Genomic DNA, 17,413 nt, shown 5'->3' with positions numbered 1-17,413 from the left:
GCAATCTTCCATGCATGATCACCCAAAGAGACATGATAACCTACCTCAACCAACTGTCCAGTACTGATCTTGCTCGTATCAAGTCCTGGTATATGTCTAACCCTCTATAGAACAAGAATAGAGCCACTAGGCATAACAAGGTGGATATCCCCATAACCATAGACATCCATAGAATGATCAATGCCCATCAAACCACGCTCCACAATGCATTCCTGATATGCACTGAACCATGACCTATGAGGGGTCATGTGACATGAAGCACATGGATCTAACATCCAATCACCGAGAATGGGTACATCAATGGCCAAGAAGGAGGTGTCAGACATAGACAAAAGAATGCCTTTATCACTGCTACTATCAGTGGAAACCTTAGCATCCACACCTTGAAGCTCAACATGCTTCTTCTCCTTCTTCCTATCATTCTTAACCTTGCTCTTCTTCTTGCATTTTCTTAGCCATTTCAAGCAGTACTTTTTCATGTGGCCATACTTTCCACAATAGAAACATCTAACACAAGTCCGAGAGCTAGACTTGCTCTTGGAATTCCCCCTTGAACATGACCTATTTCTACCAATTGATCTACCTCTGGAGTGCATATCAAGGCTGTATTTCAGCCCATCATGCTGTTGCATAACACTATCATGGTCATACATCCAGCATATACAAGTATAGAACTCATATGCATGGTAGTCTACACCCTATACACCATCGTGTACCTGCAAGTAGACTGACTTCGAGAGTGATGACTGAATGATAGAGCATGCTTGCTCATCCATGTCATCCCAATCACTCTGTTTAATGCTATTAGGCTTGACACCTTTGCATTGAATGGGCTTATCCTGCCTCTTATGCACTAACACATCATAAATCTGCTCTTTCCAATACTGAAAGTTTGATCCATCCAACCTCTCAATATCAAAGAGGGCACTACCAGCTGTAGATGCCATATCTGTGGCACAATAGCTCACAACCAAAGAGCAGTATAGTGCAATAGGCAACCCAAATGACCAAAAATTATAGTGTTGTCCAAACCAATCAGGTCTCCAAATAAATTGGCTAGTCCAATGCTCAAAAGCACTCAGCCATAAAGAGGCATAAACAAGAATATATGCAGCCCAGTAACCTACCAATACCTGGCAATCCAAGTAAGAAATGCACTGAACCAAATGAGCAATGCCTGCTCAACCAATGGCAATAGGAGCCCAGCTCAACTATCCATAAACATCAATGCGGCATCCACCAATGCAAATCCATAATGCATTGAAATGGCATTTACTGCATCACCAATGCATCACCTCAAGTGTGCAATCCTTGGGCAACAAAATCAAGCATTCACCACTTGCCAAATGTGCCAAAGTGACTTGCCAAAATGCCAATAATGCCCTTGGACTGAAGTGAGATCCCAATCACTTTCTGTAATTTACTACGAGTTCCCAATTCATTGTTTTGCAAGAGAAATTCCTACTACAATACCTCATAGCCACTTTGGGCAAAATAGCACGCTGTCCCTATCTTTGAACAGCAATATCTTTTCACTGAAAGACCAGATGCCAAAGCTGTAAACAGCAAAGTTGTAGCTTGTAAAAAGATCTACAACTTATCAGTTGACCTCAAGAGCCAAATCCTTGTGAATTCTCAGATATTCCCACCTGAAAAACAGTTTCTTGCACATTGGTCACAAATAGACAGTAGACTGCAACTTTTTGTGGTATTGCAGAGGCTGTAACTCCTACAGCTTATACCGGATCAACTTGTTTCCAAAAGCAAAGTTGTAGTATGTTCTATGAACTACAACTTTCCACTTTGGCACAAAGTGCAATTCTGCAACAAGAAAGAGATATCCAGTCCTAAAAATGACTGTTTTGTCATAAAAACAGCAACAACAGCTTCCTTGAATGCTGCCCTTTATAGCACTCATCTGCTCCGGCAAAAAATAGCCCCAAAAATGGTCAAAATACATCCAGCAGATCACCCTGTATGTCAACTGCAACACCAACAAAATGGCAAGTACAATGCCCAACCAAATCAGCCCCGAGAATGCTCATAGATCAGTAATAAAATAGCCCAAAAGCACTGGCAAAACAGCCCCGAAATGTGCTCCAAACGATGCTAATCTGACAGGATCTCAATACATCACCACACCACCATATGTATTTAACATAGGCAAATAACCATGCATCCAACGAACTGTCAATGCATCTCAACCAAGCATGTACCACTATCAAAGCATGTGTCACTGCCACTGCCAAAGTGATGTACAGATCGAAAGCTCCTTGTGCAAGACTGCAAAATGGCATATGACCAATGCCGCAAAGTGTCCAAGCAACAGCCTCAAATCAGGCTATCCACAACTGATGTTCATACTTCACAACATCAATGGCAATCTGCTCGGCATCCAAGTGCATCCATAGTTCACTCTGAGTGCTCACAAGCTCGCCCACCAGAAATGACATGTTCCTGTAGCTTCCTTGTCAAAGATATATTTGCTTCCACGACAGGAAACTAAGTTCCTCCAATTGAAACAAACATTGACCACAAACTGTGCCACCACAGCCACAATATAGGCTAAATTGCAATGGAAGGAGCTCTCATAGAAGCAACCCAGCAACTCCAACCTTGGAAGGACTTGCACTATCTTGTAGCACAGAAGGACCTTGGAACTTGGAAGGACTTGCAGTAGGATGACCGAGCAGAGCAGCACCGCTGCACGATGACAGAAGCACAACAGAGTGAGCACTGCAGTAGCATCCACGATGATCCACGATCCACCGCTCCAAAGCCCAAGAAGATGGTCATCGAGTCGTCGCTCAATTCCACAGCCACTCAGATGCTCAATTCGAGTCGATGATCCACGCTCCCCACTGCACAATTCTGCTCTCACGGCTCCCACTTCTATCAGTTCTGTGTTGCCGGAACTTGCTACCTACTACTGTCTAAATGTGAGCGTGGAAACGGTCGAATAGAGCCAAGCTCAGAGAGCTCCAACATCACTGACGAAGTAGATGAAGTCTTGTTGATTCTGTCAGAAGCTGCAAAAGATTCATGGTTTAGGAGTTCTCCTCTCACCGAGCTCCTCGTAGATCGAATAACATGGGCTCTGATACCAGTTGTGGGGGAAGAGGGACACTCAGGAAGGGATAAGAGGAGACACCAAAAGTGGTGGAGCAAAAGCTACTCCAGCTTATTCCTCTATCATATATATATGAGTATACATGGGCACTATACAAGTGGGTGGGCACACTGCCCTTTACCCCAACATCTCGAAAGTTTAAGAGCATCACAACAACAATGATGCAACAAGGAATGCTTGTCAAAGATGGAATGGCTCGTTGTGTGGTGAAAGTAGAGGAATGTTTGTTGAAGAGAGAATGGCACTGGAGAACAAGAGAAGTGGATGGTTGTTTTGGGTCACCACGTGGGAAGGTTTCAAAATGGAGCTCTGTTTTTATTTTGGCTCCACATCTCTTGATATGACAAGTGAACCGTAAAAGAATAAAAAACAAATCTTCTTATTAATGCCACACACTTGTAACAACATAAAGTACTATTTTCTTTTTCATATTTTTGCCTTTTTTGTGAAATTTCTACATTACATTGGCCTTCTCCTCATTGGTTGAGAGACATTTTTTTGAAACCCTAAAAGGCTTCACAATGAGCTCCCTTTTTTCCTAATGCTTATCATGTTTCCTTGTTGGATGGTGGTAGGTATGCAGATTCTCCTCTTCAATAAAAGATATGCTTGTCAGGACTTCACCGGCTTTAATTTTGTTTGCAAATATTTTTTTGCTAAAACATTATTGGCATTCCTTGTCAATTAATCTCTTACATACTTTTTTTAATACATTCTCGTATGTGTTTTACCTACTCACTCAAGCACTTCGTTTACTCTATAATGTTCTCTTTTGTCTCTTCCTTGACTCTTTTGTCTTTTAACTATGCAAAAGGGGTTGTTGTCTTGTCTACCACACACATGTCTATTTCCCCTACAACTCTGGATGGTTGCACATAGTATACTTTAGTCATCAAGGCTTCTTGGCATCTTGACTCCTTTCTTAAATTTGTTTTGTTCTCAACATTGTTACTAATTCATTTTTTATCTTTGCAAAAATACTCTTGGGATAATACACTCCGGTCCAAGTCACTCAACACTTCTCTCCCCACTCCCTCTCCCGCGACTCACACGGTACTCTCATGTTTCCAAAAGTCTGAGTTCTTTTCATTCATTAGAACGCACAATCTTGAGGCTCTTGCAAAGAACACTCCTTTGCTCATTAGAACACTTTCCCTTAATGATTGGATCAAGCTTCTCGAACTTTCACCAAGCAAAAGCGATGGTGCCCTCATAGACTTGAAAATTTTTCTCAATCCTAGCCACTATCAGTCTCAATGACACAAAGGCTTTGAATGATTACCATACCATCCTCCCTGGCCTCGCCAACAACATCCTTGTCCTCAACGGTGCCTTCCCCCTCCCCATCCCTACCATGCTAGCTCCTACTAATTCTAGTTTTCACAGGTTCATAAAACTTGACCTCCTTTCACCTAAAGACAAGGCTTCCTTCGAAACACTCTTGCAACCCCTCTCTCAACCACCAAAACCCCTCGATAGTAGAGAGCTTAAAATTTTTTCTTCATGTGTTCCCCTTCTTCCTCTTAGACACATAGAAATGAAGGTACCAATTGTTGATCACAAAATCTGGTGTCTAGATAACCTTAGCTCTCTTGCATCCTTCACTTGCCTTCATTTGTAACCTCTCTTTAATAGGTGGACCAATGTAAGCAAGATACCTACCAGGGACGTGAACATCTAAATTCAAATTACTTTTTTAACTCCCACTTCTTCCTAAACTCTATCGACCATTCGAAATGTGGTATCACCAAAGAGGTCCTCTATCGTTCAAAAGGTGCCACTCACAATGATGCTAGATCTTCTACTAAAGATGATAACTATTATGTCAAGAACTATTGGAATGTCTTCAGGCATTACATAAAGTGCACCTGTCTCATGAAGGAAACAAACATGTCCTGCAAATCCTCTATCCTTTGGTTTGACCATATTGTCTAGTATATACTCAACCATTTGGATCACTTTTTTCCTATTGGCGGATCCTTACAAGCAAAATTGTTTGCCTTCTTAAAATGAATGGTGCAATTACCTAAAGAGGTGATATTCTCCCTTATCACATTTTACCACTTTAGGATTTTACCCCTTGAAATGGCAAAATCCCTTTCTCCCTCCATCGACTTCTCACTCCCCTCTTCTTTTCTCAACCTACCAGGTCCCTCCATCGCCCCATGGAGATAATCTCCATGCTACCTACAAAACTTTTCTCAATGTAAACACCAATTTACAATGGGGTATAGATTCAAACTTACAATTCCTTATTAATCTACCTCATGAAATCCACTCTCTCTACTCTATTGACATTGTAAATTGGCCATTCCTCACCATAGCCCTTCCAATCTTATGGCATCCCTATCATATTTCTGTAAGCTTGCTACCAAAGTAGGTTTTAAAGGATTCTTTCAAAAAAACGATCGTTTTTGTCTCACAAAATCAACCAAAGTCAAAACCCTTTACACCTTTAGTACATTTCTCAGTTACAACCACTTCTTGCTCGACTTTTGTGTTGTTCAGGTTGCCTCACGATGCTAGATCCAATCTAAAGGCATTCCCATGGGTTTCTCATGCTCACCGCATTGGTGCCAACTCTATCTTACTTCTTTCAGATTCAAATTCATCAAAAAGCTTGCACGTCTTGGTCATTCCCATTTCCTCTCTCACTTTCTCCATACCTACAAATATGTTGATGACATCCTCTTCACAAATAATCCCTACATCACCAATTTTCTTGACCCTTCCAGACAACTCCATGTCGACAACCACTTTACCATCTCCTATCCCGCTCACATTATCTCCCTTAAATGTAGTCTTTTCTCATCTTTTGTTAACTCTAATCATAATCTCATCGGCCTTGCTACCACCTTTCTTAACACACACATTACCCTTTTGCCTCCTTTCTTAGGAAAATTCTTTACCACTTTTGTTCAGAAGAAGAAACTTCTTAAATTTCCCACCGTATCCCTCATCAGTTGTCATTGTAACCAACCTTTCTCCTCCTCATAAAAAGTATGCTTAACCTTCATCCTTCCCATTCTTTACTCTTGCTTTGATAGCTTCGAAGCTTTTCTCCACATATCCACTCTCATAGACATTTCCAAAGAAAATGGCTTCCAACCGGATAGAATCAAAAATATTATCCATAATTATGTCTCTTCCAATACCTTCCATCAACTAAAACTTGATTTATTTACACTTCTATTTCTCTTAGGTAGACAATAGGTCATCACACTAGGTGGTGACCTACTGTCTCACCTAGTGTGATGTACCCTACTGGGGCAAAGGCGGGTACACACACACACACACACACTTCCTACCCCTTCCTCACCTTTGTTTAAACCCTAGCTCCCTTGTCTTCCCACCTTACAAACCCCCCCCCCCAAAAAAAAATAATAAATATTCCCCTCATTCCTTACTTAGCTCTCCTAATTTAACATTTTAACTTCTTTTTTACTTAATAAGTATTTTATAAGTCTAAATTTTTCTCTCTCATTTTCCTTTAATTTCCTTTTTTCCCCTCTTCAATTTCACTTTTTATTCTTGCTATCCTTAAACCCCCCTTACTTTCCTCTTTTTAGTAATTTTTCCCTTGTCTCTTATTTTTTCCTTCTTATTACTATTCCATTTTTAAATATTTTACCTTCCTATTAAGAACCCTTTTTTCCAAGCTAACCCCTTTTTTTAAAAAAATAACTTCTTGCCCCCTTCTTTTAATTCCTACTGTCTTTTCTTCTTAATTATTAGTCTTTCCTTCTAATTTTTTTATTTTTGTCACTTTCATACTTTATTAATGTTTTAAACTCTGTGCTTTCAATTTCCTTTTTCTTAAAATTTTTATGTCTCCTTAAATTTTCCTTGGTTTGTTTTCTTTTTTTGTTTCCTATTTGTTTATAGTTCTACTTAACTTTTTTTGTGTATTCTTATTGTTTCTTATATCTTATTGACTCTGGTAAACTAAAATTTCCATATTTTAACCCTTTTTAAACTCCTAATTCTCATTTTACCTCCATATTAATTTTAAACTAACACTGTGCGGCCTTTTTACTCCATGCACCAAGTGGCATTGTCATAAATGCCCTCACCTTCTGAAATTATTCCCTAGCTTCTCGACTCCCCTCCTCGACTAACCCTCCCTTCTCCGACTAACCCTCCCTTCTCAAACTCTACTGACTAAATCCCTCCTCTCAGTTTCAAGCCGTAGTCCTCACTGCCCATTGCCCACTGCCCACTACCTAGTGCACTCTGCCTACTCTCTATCCATGATCCTCCTTTCTGCCCCATGCTTCATGCTCTATGTGCTCACCCATTGTAATCTACCCCGAGCTCTATGCTCTACACCATTCGCTAGCTGCCCAGTCTACCCCCGAGCTCTGTGCTCTACTCCGTTCACTGACCGTCGTTGTCCTACTGTACTGCTACCCGGCTTCTTGCACATCCATGTCATACATCAATGGCCATTAGTCCATCTGCTAACGCGCCCCGTCTCTCGAGTTTGCAGTCTTGCGGGCTCAGCCATCTCTCACAATCTACTCACAAATAGAAACACACTACCAAATCTTCTTGCTAGAGCCCAAGTTCTGATACCATGTAAGAAAATAATACAACGTCTGTGCTCAACAGATAACAGGATCTCATATGCAAGAGAGAAAAGCAGATAGTATGGAAAATTAAAAATTTGATTACTGTAAAACTGATGCAATAGATGGCGCTACCTCCTAGCCATGCGCTCTTGTGTGAGAAGCTTCAATGGTGTGCTGGAAACAATAGAGGACGGAGGCTAGATGCTAAGGAATCAGGGTTGCTGTAGGCAGTGATAATTATGAGCTTCACAGGCTTGCTCTGATATAGCCACCAGTCATAGTCGGTTAGACCCAATTGAGAGACTAACCAAGTACACCCGAAACAATCGACTGGAGGTCGGTCCCGAAATAGGCCACCGACCACACGTTAGAACCGTGGCGTAAAATAGAGCAACTAACCTACGCTTATCGTTCGGCCATCCGAGATCATCTGGGGCTCCAAATGGGCCCCACAACTCGAGAATGGGCTGCCCCGAGAAATGCTCCATCTATCCTTAGTGCAATCAGTCATGGGATGCCTTCCTGCACTTGCATGTAGCCTAGTTGGTAGTGTGCCAACTCTATCTGAAGTCGTCCAGCCATCAGGCCACACATGGCCCCCATCTGGTGTCCAAACTAGGACGTACTGGATAACTAAGCTACTCAAATGACTTCTCCTCATATGGGGGGCTTACAAGTAGAGTTAGCTGGTTCCCATGTAGTTACACGAGAGTGGAGCATTGATATCTAACAATATTCCCCACCCCCTTTCCCCCTATTTTGCTTCAAATCACCCCCCCCCCCCCTGTCCTCTTATTTCTTTATATTCATTATTCATCCACCTACTTCTAATCCTAAATATATTTCTAGGCTTATGCCTATACTTCAAATTCTCTCACTCCTCACCCTTAATTTTTTGCACATTCCCTCTTTTTTTTGTATATAACCTCTATACATATTTCCTCCTAAGCTATCTATTTCCCTTACTTTCCCAAGCAAAACCCCCCCGCCCACTACTTCTCTACTCTTCAAACTATTTCCTTCCAATCTCTTCCCCCACCTCTTCTCTCTAACTACCTTAAAAAAGCCCCCTATTAATTCCACCAAGTAATGTTTCTTACCCTCAAATTTTTTGTTGTTTATAATTAAATTTATTTTTCCCTATACTGTTCCACACCTAACCACTCAACCCAACCTTTTACCTAATACACTCTACCTAATCCACACTTGAACAAACCTATCTTTTTCATTTAATTTTTTACATCATGTTGGTTAAGTTTATGGCTAAGCTTCTGATTTATTGTGACCCCGATAACAAGGGAGGAGTGTTTATGACACGTGTCTTCCCAACTTAAGTTAACTTGGTTCTTATCATGTTTTCTTGTTGGATGGTGGCAGGTATGCAGATTCTCCTCTTCAATAAAAGATATGCTTGTCAAGACTTCACCGGCTTTAATTTTGTTTGTAAATATTTTTTTGTCTAAAACCCTATGATAATAGATCTTACAAAATCATCCACCTTGGTTGCACGATTCAACTCTAAGCCATAATAACCTAAGGGGTAAATTTGAATAAACGAATGGTAATTTGGTTGTATTATAGTTACAAGGTAACATGAAATCATGGACCCAATGATGGATACACATCAATATATGTGCCTCTTCTGAAGTAGTCTTGCATGAGCATGTTTGGCACAATTCAATTGATGGCAACAGATCCTTAATGACTATTGATTTAACAAAATTGATCATAATCTTTGCAAAGACCATTAAGTGCTATCCAAACTAGTATTTATGCCTTAATATCTTGACCAATTGATGTCAATGAATATTTATGTCTTGATATCTTAACCAATTGAACCAATTGATGTCAATGAATTCACAAAGTACTTTAGCAAGCGTAACTAATGTGGCCATGTCTCTATTTTCAATTTCATTTTGTTGTTTAGTTGATTCTTTAGGATGATGAATTTTGACTATTTTTGGCATTTTCTATCAATGTTGTTATTGAAGCCTATTCTAGGAATCTCCTCCCCTTAGTGCATGCATTGCTACTTAAGGTGGTCAAGTGTGGTTTTTACATGTCAATTTGTTTTGAGTAGCAATTTCATACAATATCTTCAACTATGCTAGGAATTACAAACTATTTACTTTTTAAGTAACAATTTCATATGATCTCTTCAATTCGAAGATGCTAGTAAGCTTCAATTTAAAATTCCAATAATTGTATAATCCAACTTACTATTTTGGTCCACATGTAATGTCATATGTGATTTTTTCATGTTTATAGAGTGCCACATTGAGTTGATGAATTATATGCTTATGGCCCTTTGAAAAAGTATCTTTTAGTGTATGGAAGTTGTTGGTGAAGAAAAAGTAAAAATCTAATCAAATTAGATAATGATATGCCCAACACCAAATTTGGTGCAATAATTGCACTTTGGAATTTGGTCTCCAAAAGGATTACTTTTTCCTTGAAATGTTTCGAATTATTTTCATTTCAAGACTAGATCTAACTTGGATGAAGAATTTTTGAGTTATTGTTCTTCAAATGTAGAACAAAAATAAGGCAATTTATGGCTCTTTGGATTCTTTTGAGGGTGAATGTACTTATGACTTAGGTATCCTTAAGTCTAGGTATTCCTTCGGATGCATCAATTTTATGAGCAAAAACCTATGAGCAGGTTTATCCGAGCGTGTTTTTGAAAAGATTTAAAAAATTGTATTTCTTTAGGAAACATGGTTTTTACACTTTTATTTTCACTAGAGCTAGATCCCTTTATCATAAAAGTATACAGACTAGTCACTCATTCATTTTTACATAACATTGTTGGCTCTTTCCCACATATGTAGGGTTCCAAGGCTTTTTGTCACCTACAGATATATAGGTGTCGTCATTTGTAGTATAAGTGTAGCTTAGGACCTCAACTTGTATTCTGGTGGGAGACGTAGGTTTAAGTGTGGTAAGCAAACATAGCGCATGCATGTGTGAAAGGGATGTGCATCAACATGATTGGGGTAATGAAGGCTTTCGCCTTGATTGGGTGTTGAAGGGTTTAGGAGGAGTTTAAGGGTTAGAGGGAGATTTAGGGTTTAGAAGGAGGTTCCAAGGTTCAGAAAGAGGTTCCAGGGTTCAAAAGGGGTTTAAGGGTTAGAAGGAGGATCCAAGGTTCAGAGTAGAGTACATGGTGGAGAACTCCTCTCTGTCATAGATCATGGAGGTCAAGGGTTGAGGGACTAAGGGTTTAGGGGGAGCATAGGAGTGGGAGAGGAAGAAAGTGTAAGAGCATGTGGGGGAAGGAGAGAGAGGAGAAGGGAGGAGGAGAGGGAGGAGGAGAAGGGAGGAGGAGGGAGGGGGAGGAGAAGGGGGAGGAGGAGAGGGGAGGAGGAGGGAGGAGGAGAGGGGAGGAGAAGGGAGGAGGAGGGAGGAGGAGGAGGGGGAGGAGGAGAGGGGAGGAGGAGGGAGGAGGAGAAGGGAGGAGGAGGAGGAGGAGAGGGAGAGGATGGGTTGCAAGGTTGGAGGAGAGTGGAGGAGTTGCAAGGTTAGGACATGCTTTTGGACATGGAGTGCAAGGGATGCATGGCCACTTGGAGACAATTGCTTGGAATACCAAAGTAGAACTCAACACAATGCCCCAAAGAGTGTGGGCTTCATTCCATTATGGGGTATTTATACAAGTTGGTGGAGAGCCTCTCTCTCTGCATGTAGGAATTGTAAGACATTCTCTTTCTACATGTAGAACTTTCATGTAGGATTTGCATATAGAACTCGCATGTAGAACATGCATGTAGGAATCGCATGTAGGACTTGCATGTAGAACATACATGTAGGAGTTGCATGTAGGAATCATATGTAGAACTTGCATGTAGAACATGCAAGTTGGATTCCTAAGAGGGATTATTCCTAGCCTTTATGCAAGTACAAGCGAAGCTTTGCCGCTACTCTACACACACATTCTATGCTACCTAAGTCCTTGTTGCCACAGAGACAACAAACATAAATTTTGTTATTCATAGATATCCCTTTGTATCCCTGTTATTACCTTAAAAAAGTGTTGAAAAATAATTCTTTTAAGAAACATCCCTCATAATCACTTTCAATGTAATAATATAATACATATATAACTACTTATTAAACACATTTGTATCAATATGACAAGAGCTTTCTAGTGTTTTTATAGCATAAATAACAAGATATTTATGGATATGTTTCTAAAGAAGTTTAAATTACTATAAATAAGTATTAACTTGGGCTTATATATCACTCTCATAAAATACATGTAATATTTAAGACTATATAGATCTGCAAGAATTTCCAAAATATAACCCCATTGATGTGCTCAAATGGGGTTTTCTTATCAATTTGAGTGGCTGAATGACTATATTTGGACATTCGATGTGAAAGTTATGTCACTTTTAAAAGTGTTGTCCAAGGCAGCGAAACTACCTTGGAAGACCTACTTTAAAGGGGTTTCATTGGTGAAACTACCTTGATGGCTTGCAATGAGGTTTCTTTGGAGAAACCCAAGGTTCATGAAGAAGGCATGAGAGAGGGTTTTCAATGTCACCCCCTATTAAGTAAAAGTTGTAAGAAGGATCATAAGGGAATTTTCATAGAGAAGTCTACTTTACGTGTGGGATTCTTCAAAAGCCATCCCATAATGTTACTCACCATTCCCAAAGATTCATGTAAATATTTTTGCATAAAATGGGCATTGCTATAATAATTTGCACATTTCTAAGTGAAACTATGTTTCGTTCCGATCCATTTTTACCATATTTTTACATACTTAGAAGCTTTTTTTTTCCCTTTTGCTCAGACGCTCAGAAGATTTCCACCGGAAAATGGTAAGGATCTAGTTAATATAATTGGATGAAATTATTCCAATTCAATTCAAGTCTTAGGTAGTTAAGATGCTTAGGGCATTTTACCACCAAGCCCTAAAGTGTCATGAAGTGTCCTATTTCATCAAGTTTACGACCGCTTTCATAGGATATCTATTGATTTGTCCAAGTCTTTACATAGGGCACTTTTCTATTGATAATCTTTTCAAAAGACTGGTCTCACCTATGGTCCTAAAGTGTCATACGTCAAAGTCTTTTGAGAAGCATGATCTAGCTTAAGACCATGCTTTTCCTATGAGTGTCACAATTTAAGTCCTATTGGAAAGGAAATTTTTGTTTGCAAAGTAGTCATAAATTAATTCCATTATGACCATTCAAAAATAGCTAAACTTTAGGACCTCTATGGCTTATTGAAGTACATCCTTAGTACATTTGAGATGTCTTATGTGTCTTGTGTTCCACCTGGTCTATGTGCCATGTGTTAATTGTTGGTGGCCTTATGAAATGAATTTTATATTAATATATAAGTATAGATTTGATAAAAACATCCCTGGTGCAAAAGTCTCCATTATTCTCCTCATCTTTCAACATGTTGGGCCATTTCCCTTCTTGTCACAAAGTGTGACACATTTGTCTATGCTAGGTCATTGGCTCAGTGCATTGGCAACTACATTATCTTTGCTTGGCTGATATCGGATCCAAGATTACCAATTGAGTAAGGAGATGTCTAAGACTTTGGTGATTGATCTTGATGAGTGACTCAGAACCCATAAGATTATGCTTCAATAGTTTAAGGGCATGAACCACACCGGCTAATTCTTTGTCATACATGAAATAGTTTAGCTCCACTAGTTTAAAATTACGTGACTTGAATGCAATTGGATGGTTGTCTTGCATGAGCACAGCCCCAAAACCGTGCCTACTAGCGTCAACAACCATGACAAAGAAAGGTCTTGTGAGGTCCGACATGGCCATAATTTATGTTTGGGTCATTGCCTCTTTAAATCGCTGGGAAGCTAAAGTGTGCTTCTCACCCCAAGTGTAAACATGAGTCTTACATAGGAGTCCGGTCAATAGATGTGCCTTGTGCAAGAAATTCTTAATAAGCCTACGATAGAAACTACATAGACCTAGAAAATATTGTAACTTGTGGATGTCTTTAGGCTATGACCAATTCACTATCGTCTTTACCTTCTTGGGATCTACTCGCATACCTTCAGCTAAAACAATGTGACCAAGCTATTCAATTTCGTACTGGGAAAATGAACTTTTCTCTGGGTTGGCATACAGTTGGTTTTCGTGTAAGAGAGAAAAAATGAGATCCAAGTGTCTCTCGTTTTCCTCTCGACTCTTGCTATAAGACATGATGTCATCAAAGAAAACTACCACGATGTCATGATGGGGTAGCAAGATATGGTACATCATGCATCTAAATGTAGCAAGTGTGTTGGTCAGTCCAAAAGTCATAACGAGGAATTGGGAGTGGTGGTGGCTAGTTCAGGAGTATTGGTCAATCCAAAAGGTAACGAGGAATTTGTAGTGGTGGATGATTTGAGTCCTAAAATAAGTCTTGAAAATATTTGGCTCGGACGGTCTCACCTGATAGTACCCTGACTTGAGATCGTCGATCTTGCTCAAGGTTGTGGCTCCTTTCAACTAGTCCAGAAGGTCATCAACTCTCAGAATGGGGTATTAATTATTCATTGTGATTCTATTAAATGTAAGAAAATAGTACGCAGCGGAAGATAACAACAAAATGCAAGTACACGATGGAAAGCTGGAGAGAATACAAAAAATTCTGATATACCAAACTGTTGATACAACTGATGGTTGGCTGTCCACCCGTGCGCTCTACAGATAGAGCTTCGATGGTGATCTAGACAGATGCTGGACGGAGGACTATGAACGTGAAGAACTGGTGATATGATGATAGGGGGTGGCCACTTATATAGTGTGAGTGGTTGACGGTCGGCCTTGTAATAGGCAGTCGGCCTAATAGACAGTCCGCCTGAAAGACCAACCGACCCTTCAGAAAACATGCCGTCGGGCAGATGAAGGATCGCGCATAGGTCATACCGTCGGGCCTGGGGCTACCGGTAGCCCCCGGACCCTGCCGCTGGGGGCTTTGCCCCCAGACCCCCACCGGGGGCCTGCGCCCCCCGGACCCCCTGCTATCGAGGGGGCTATCGCCCCCCCGAACCCCCCCTTTGTGCAGACGGGTATCTACTCTTGGCTCCTAAGCCGTCTCATAACCATTTGGTCTACTCTAAGACCCCTTCCAGTGTCTAAACTGGGGATCCCTCCCAATATCCGATACCCATCATGGCTTCTCCTCATATGGGGGCCTTACAACATTGGGTACACAGAATATTGGTGGGTTACATGAGAGGTGGACATTTGAGCTAACTCTAACATTAAAGGCATGATAATCAATGCAGATTTGGAAAAACCCATTTTTCTTCTTAACAAGAAGAACAGGTGCTCCAAATGGTGCATTGTTAGGTCGAATCAAACCTCAGGTCAAAAGGTCTTCATTTGGATTGCATCTCTTGCTACTCAGTAGGGTTGTGTCTACGTGGTGCTTTGCATGGTTGTATGCTACCTAGGATAAGGTCAATCTTATGATCCTTGGGGAGTCCTTGCATCTAGATTAAGGAAGACCGGGGGGTAAGTCTTCCATTAAGCAGTCAGCATAGGTAGCTAGAAACGGATCTAAAGGTTGTTGTTTATGTTTCTCAGTCTCAGGATTAGCCTCAATCTTGTTGACCATAACAAGACATGCCTTCTCACGTTTGCACAAAGCTCTTTTAGCTTGGGTATGTGATAGTAAAGGCCAAGTGGGAAGGTTGTTTCACATGGTCTCAATTCCCTAAGTCACGGTAATGGTGTTGTGATCGATGCTCTAGGGCATCCCTAGAATGAGATCTTACTCACTCAAAGGAGCGAGTAGGAAATCTTGCCTCTCAACTAGTGGCCCTAGGGTCACCTCAAGGTCCTTAACCATCTACAAACAATTATAAATTGATCTTTGCAAAGCTAATTTGACTTTGTATTTTGTTTTGATGGATGAAAGCCCCAATTTCTCTTCTAAAAGATGTGAAATGAAGTCATGGGTGCTTCCATCATCAATTAAGACAATACGTTCTTTTCTGTGCAACAATGTAGTCATGTGTAACAAAGATGTACGAAAAAGAGATGCACTTTAACCTAAAGAATACTGACTTGAAGGGTTGTAGTCAATGTTTTCGGTCTTATTGCCCTCATCTTCACCTTGACTTATCCTGGTATTCTTTAGTAATATCATCAATGTAGTTGATCCATTCAAAGTTGTTGCACTGACTATTGCCATTTGTACAGTCACTGGTTCGTCCTCCATTGCCTCTATTGTTGTTGGTAGGATCCTTTTCTTGAGTACATAGCTTGCAAAAAGCAAGAGGGTTTTTTAAGCATTCATAAGAGTAGACTTACACGTGACTTAATAGGTTTCCAATGAGACTTGTCATCATAACTACCAACTTTATGACTTTTGTCCTCCTTCTTGAAGCATGGAGTACATTTCTTTGCTTGGGGGGTGTGAGTAGCAAAGCTTCTTTCTTGTTTCCTTTCCAAGTCTAATGCTAAATCCATAGCATTAGAAGTTGTTGATGGTTGAATCCCTATCGAAGCATGCACATATAAGCACAAATAGTAGGGCATAAACCCTCAAAGGTACGACATTGCTTCTTCTGTCACACTTTCTTAAAGGTTTGCAATTAAAGTAGTGCATAAAGATATTTCTTAGTGTATACATCCACACTTTCATTGTCCATCTGCCTCATTCTTCACCATTTCCTAGTGCGAGTATCATCTTCAAATTGTGTACGTAGAAAGCGCTTCTTAATTTGTCTTTGAATGCTTCCCATGTATTTGAAATGTGTTTGCTTTCCATAAGCACACTCCACTATAATCGTGCATTGCTTGTCATGTGACTAGCAACAAGTTTCACCTTCTCAATCTCTTGGTATCATTCCCCCAAAAAGTCTTGGTTGAAGGAACTAATCCAAGCCAATAGAGCATGTCCATCCCTGTAGCCATCATATTTTGGAAAAGTGAAAGTCTTTTATTAATCTTACCTAAGTTCTTTTTAGCACGTAACTTGAGTGCTTTCAGGATGGCCTTTCCCACATTGTCTTCGTCATCACTGGACTCAAGCGAAGGAGTAGTGTCATGGGGTCATCGTCATGAAGTCTTTACGTGACGCTTCTTCTTTCTTGATGTCTCATCCTGCTTCTTCCATGCTCGTTGTCGGTGGTGTTTGATAGTTTGCTACTTCCACTTTCATAATCATCTTTGTCCTTCATACGCTTCTTTGTGACTTTAGTCATTTGTGTTAGCACTTGAGTTGCACGTTCTTCGTTGGTTCTGCATGTCACGCATGTTGTGCATATAATCAAGTTCTTGCTCGAGGTCCCGTGCATGTTGTTTCCATTGCATCCAATGAGTCCGATGTATGCATAGGGTCCTCTTCTTCAATAGATGTAGGTGGCTTCCAAGTTGATGTCACTTGATGTAATGCATCTTCAATCTCTTGACGTTGCTACTTATCATGCTAATAGCGTGCTCCCCACTCTTTGTCAGTAAGTGTCATTGGCATTGGACTTTTTTGCATCCTTGTCATGATGTGGATCTTTAGTATGACCTATTTTGGATAGAATACGCTTTCTTGACATGCTTAAATATGTGCACAATGTAAACAAGAAATCACTATGAAAGGAAATACAGAGCAACAAAGTGACTTGACCTAGCGGATAGTCGCAATGTTAAGCAAGCACGTGCTAGCATGGTCCAGGGATGGGTGACCTCTTGGAAGCTATCTCACAAGGCTCCCTCGCACATGGCTAACAGCGCCT

This window comes from Dipteris shenzhenensis, chromosome 18 (assembly GCF_047967505.1).
Source record: "Dipteris shenzhenensis isolate YYH24624 ecotype China chromosome 18, Dip_SZ_1.0, whole genome shotgun sequence".
Taxonomy (NCBI): domain Eukaryota; kingdom Viridiplantae; phylum Streptophyta; class Polypodiopsida; order Gleicheniales; family Dipteridaceae; genus Dipteris; species Dipteris shenzhenensis.
This window is presented reverse-complemented; position numbering follows the sequence as displayed.